This window comes from Callorhinus ursinus, unplaced genomic scaffold (assembly GCF_003265705.2).
Source record: "Callorhinus ursinus isolate GAN/ISIS: 27379988/994484 unplaced genomic scaffold, GSC_fseal_2.0 scaffold27, whole genome shotgun sequence".
Taxonomy (NCBI): Eukaryota; Metazoa; Chordata; class Mammalia; order Carnivora; family Otariidae; genus Callorhinus; species Callorhinus ursinus.
Window position 1 is genome coordinate 1,428,166 of NW_027397089.1, and position 5,498 is coordinate 1,433,663.

Consider the following 5,498-nt stretch of genomic DNA (forward strand, 5'->3'; position numbering starts at 1 on the left):
ATATACATATGGGTTAAAAATAATTAATTATAATTCTCCTTTCAGTTGCTATAGCAATGGCAGTTCCTTAGTGCATCCTGTGTTCCCCCATGCCCTCCGGAATTAATTTAGCACAAAGCAGCTCAATTTTAGAAATAAAGTCCTTTGAAAATAGGTGTCAAGTATTATTACAGGGATTTTATGGTGTCCAGATGAGAATCTACAGACTTACTGAGGGGCCATGGCCTTGTGACTGTGGGTACAAGGTAGAGATGGCTCCTCCACTGGGCCCTTTTTCCTACTATGAATGTTCTATTTTGAGAGCAACCAGTGGGAGTACAGATTAAGAAATATATAGACTAATAGCCAGAATCCCTTTTTTATAACTGAATACCAAAAAATGGATTCAAAATATCTTTATTCTCCTCTTCCCCACCCCACTATATTGTCTCTTGAATCTTTTTTCTGATTCAAGAGAAAGGGAAAAATAGGAATGTTAAAATTATTTTATTCAAAATAAAATAGTTTAAATGCTATAAAAAATCATAATCCCAATCTTTGATGCTACTTATTGGCATATGAGAAAATTAAAATAATTAATTCAACAAAAGGCTTGTATCATCTCTCTCTGATACTGACCATTTATTATGGATTTATTATTTATTTGGATTTGTTAACCAAAGTTTTGTTTCAACTATGAGTCATCTTTAGTGAAATGAATTGGAACCTGTTAATAGAGCTCTAGTTCTTATAAATAATGAAATAACTTAAGAAATTCAACCCATTGTGTTTATCTAACTTTACTGTATCCATTAGGGTTAAGTCAGAGAAGCAGAACCAGTAGGAGATACTCGTGTTATAAGGTTTTAATCTATGTGTGAACTGGTTGGCCCTCCAAATACCTCTTAAGAATCTCAGTTGTGGTCCACTCTAACTGCAAACATACAAAAAAAGAAATTCTGGGAGATGTAGTTCAGCCTAGCCAAGTTGACACATGACAAAGCCACCACATGTGGTTTGAGATTTAAATACTTTCTTTAGGCCTTTAGGGATTAAAAAAACAACATAAAGTGCCTCAATCTACCTCAAGTTTCTTTCAATTGATTTTTTTTTTAATGTGGTTTAGAAAAAATCAACCATTGGGACAATTAATAATACAAATTGGCAAATGTTAAACAAAATATTGCCTCTGAAAATAATGATCAATAAACCATATGTTAGTATAAATCACATGTATATACCTTGTTATTATATTGGGCAATATAATCCAATGCTTTAGGATCTTCAAAATTTGACAGTTGGGGGAGTTGAAATGCTGGCTCAGTGACCTGCTAATGAGTGAACTTAACCTACATTTCCTCCTACACAAAATGAGGACAATCATACCTATTTCCTAGGATTGCTAGGAGGTTAGTTGAGATAACATATGTAAAGCTCTTAGCACAGTGTCTGGGACACAGTAATTGCTCACTAAATTATAATAATTATTATTAACAGTAGAATATTCACCATTATTTTGTAAACATTTTTTTGCTTTTCCTTGAAAAACAGTGCTTAATAGCTTTGACCCTATTTTGTTCAAATGAAATTTCTGACAGCACCTTGCCAGAAGGGGAACATAGAGACACTAAGATACATTTTTGATACCTCACTGATTTTTCAAGTCTATGAATTCTAAATCCCCAGTGCGGACATGAACTTTCTGCTCTCACTCTGGGCTGATTGATTTCGAGTCCAGTGGACAGCAGACAGAAAAGCACCTGGTGAGCAGTAAGCAGGTGGAAAGTCCTGTGTTCAGACAGGAGGCTGCTATTTCTGAACACGCACTTTTCTTGTCCTTGCCATTCCTGTGCAAAGCCGCTTTATTTGTGTATGGCCAAGAGCCTGAAGCCAAATGAAAAGCAAATGCAATTAGGGGAAATGGATGAAACTTCCTTACATAAGACTTTTTATTTTTTTTTTCCTTTTACTCTCCACGCTGCAGAAATTGCAATTGTTTGTAGCAGAAACTAATAAGAGCAAGGGAAATTATTTCAGCTCTATACTATAAATGAGTGAAAGAGGCAATTTGTAATCCACAGGGGGCTTGTTTCATGGGCCCAGTGAAGAAATGTTGTGCTTGTATGGCCTTTTAAGCCATGAGGATGAACTTAAATGCCTCCCTTTTTGTCAACACTATCTATTCTAGGAGAGCCATTCTATTCTAGGGAAACAAATCTAAAATTTGGTTAAGATAGAAATAGATTTAACAGGGACACCTGGGTGGCTCAGTGGGGTAAGTGTCTTCCTTTGGCTCAGGTCATGGTCCCAGGGTCCTGGGATTGAGTCCTGCATCCGGCTTCCTGCTCAGCGGGGGGCCTGCTTCTCCCTTTGCCGGCCGCTCCCTCTGCTGTGTGTGCTCTCTCTCTCTCTCTGGCAAATAAATAAAATTAAAATATATATATATTTAATAAAACTTATTCTTACATTAAGGCATTTTAAGAGCTTGGAGCTATGTATACACCATAAGGGAGATGCTGATGAAGAAGATACTTTACCTTCTCAGCAACTCACATCAAACATTCCTAAAGAAATATTTAAAAATACAGAATGACTTCAGTGGTATTTGGGGTGGGAGGGTAGTGGAAGTTACTAGACTTGGAATCAGAACATCTAACTTTGAGCTACAGTTTTGCCCCGTTTTTCAACCCAGTACTAATCCTTTACAGTCTTGGACTATGGATTCCTCCAATATAAAATAAGGATGATTACATTTGTTTCTGTTTATCACATAGTATTGCAGGGAATATTAAATAATATGTTAAAATGCTACACAGGCATATACTGCCATGCATGTAGAGACAAGAGTGGCAGTACATACTCCAGCACTAAACTAACATTGGTTTAGTTCCTACTACTAAACTAACAAGTAAGAAAAAAATATAGAACTCAGGAACTGGAATATGCCTCAAAATAAATACTTGAATTTACTTTGTGACATATTGTTATTTGTAGAGTCGGCATCTACTGCATATGGCTAACGGATCTAGTGCTTTTTATTTAATGTTATTTATAATATTTTATACCATGTATATAATGTTATCTATAATAATTACATGTTATTTATAGTGAAACTGTTCCATATTTAGGCCTACATTTTAGGCCGAGGTGCCTAGAGAATTCTGGAAGAGTATAGGGGGTGGTAGCTCTGATGCTCTTCCTTCAGTATGAGGAAGGTTCATGACATGTTAGCGCTAATGGTACAGGGATGTGGTCACATAGAATTTCAGCTACTATGGAATAGTAAAAACCAGATTTCCTTACTTCCTTAGATACTCTGTACTGTTTCTTACTGTTCTGTGTACTCTGACATTTTTCATTTTTTTAAGAAGATTTTATTTATTTATTTGGGGGACAGAAAGAGACACAGTGAGGGAGGGAACACAAGCAGGGGGAGTGGGAGAGGGAGAAGCAGGCTTTCCGCGGAGCAGGGAGCCCGATGTGGGGCTCGATCCCAGGACCCTGGGATCACGACCTGAGCCAAAGGCAGACGCTTAACAACTGAGCCACCCAGGCGCCCTGACTTTTTTCATTTTTATTTGAGCCTTGCCACCAGTCGGAACCCTGTGGTCTCCGAGGCTCCGGTTTGTAGGCCTTGAAGCATATCCTGTTGTTCTGACAGCTTTGTAGCCTGACAGCTCCCTTCTCATTTCTTCACTCTGTTAGGGGAGGTGTTTGCTGTGCTACTGAGGGGGTGCAAATAAAACCTTCTCTGGTTATTACAAGGTGAGAATGAAAGAAAATACATTTAAAAGATAGCGGAAGAGACTAACATTAAATGTGCTCATACAAAAATCACTTGGCTCAGGGCTAGGAGAGTCAGCCAACAAGGGCTTTGGTGTGCACAGAAGACTAGACTAATCTGCCTCTGGTGATGGAGTTACAATGAATAGACACAGTCTCTGCTCCCCAAGGACTCATTATGAGGGTAGTAATCCTTAAATCTCGCTCTGTACCTGTCACCTAGAAGCCTTAAAATACAGATGCCTGGGGTCTACCCTGAGAAATTCTGCTTGAATTATTCTGATTCAACTGATTGAGGGTGGTTGCTGGATAGAGCACATATTTTTATTTTTATTTATTTTTTTTCCTAAAAGGCTTTATTACATGTTGGGGAAGGGGTTCAGTCCTTCTTGGCTGCGGCTTTCCTCACGGCGGCCAGGACATTGCTCAGCTCCTCTCTCTTCCTCTTGGCTCGGATGTGTGTCCCCACCCTTTTCTTGATGAACTTGAGGGCGCGCTTGTCCTTGGAGACCTTGAGCAGCTCGGTGGCCCGCCGCTCGTTGGGGGCGAAGCCGCACACCTCTCGGATCATGTCCCGCACAAACTAGGTGGGCTTGGTGAGGCGCCCGCGGCGGCGGCTGTGCCTCGGCTTGCTCACGTTCTTAGTCTCCTTGTGGCCCTTGTTAAGGCCCACGGCCATAGGGTAGCGCAGAGCCATGGCGGCTGCTCCTCAATGGCTCCCGCAAGAGCACATATTTTTAAAAGTCGTCCTCATGATTTTCAGGGTCAGCCAGGTTTAAGATTCATAGTTCTAATCACTGCTGGTTTTAGTCTTTTATGTGTTACCAAATCAAAAAAAAGTCACAGAATCTCCTTTTTTTTTTTTTTTTTAAGGGGCTGGGGGGACGGGAGAGGGAAACAGAATCTTAAGCAGGCTCCACACACAGCTGGAGCTGGGGGCGGGGCGGGGTCTCACGACCCTGAGATCATGACCTGAGCCAAAATCGAGAGTCCCACTCTTAACCGACTGAGCCATAAAATCTCCTTTTTGACTCAGTGTCCCTATCTGTGAAACATGGATGATATCGGTAACCATTCATTCATTCATTCATTCATGTCATAAACACTGATGAAAGTCATATTCTGTGTTAGATGTTATAATAGGGTCAAAGAGAGAGATGAGTCACAGTATCCACTATAAAGGGGTTTAGAGTAAGAAAACTTTAAAACTGCAAACCTGAACAGTTTTGGAAACCAACTTTCTGTACAGAGCAGACAGGAACGCTGTGCTAATTGATTGATTAAATCAGTTCCTGCACCTGAGCTGCTGAAAGCTTCTGGCACATAATCCCATGATGGCGCTGACAAGTCTCCCTTTAATTTAATCTCCAAGCACACTACCCTGTCTGGCAATCCCACTAAATGTCCTATACTAGTGTATTTAGAGTCCCACTCACAGAGACTGTTATTTTATGCTTTTTCTTCTAAAACCTTCAACACCACCCCACCCAATGTTCAGCTGTTGATGTGGCTTATTATTTCACACAGAAAAATAGAGGCAGAAAATAGAAGCAATTAAGAAGGGAATGCATTGTTTCCCAAGTACCAAATCTATCAATTTACCTGCATGCACTCTAATATGTTTTGCCTTTCTTCTTAAGGTTGTTCCTGCTCATACGTAAGCATAACAATTCTCGTGTTCTGAATCCACTGTGCTCTTAGCTATGGAAACACTTTAGCTGTCTCCACACTCAGCC

General features: G+C 40.0%; 1 pseudogene; it reads right to left on the minus strand.

Annotated features, from left to right (window-relative positions):
- Window positions 1-4,116: 4,116 nt before the first annotated feature.
- LOC112829929 (large ribosomal subunit protein eL36-like) lies at window positions 4,117-4,479 on the minus strand (annotated as a pseudogene).
- Window positions 4,480-5,498: the final 1,019 nt, after the last annotated feature.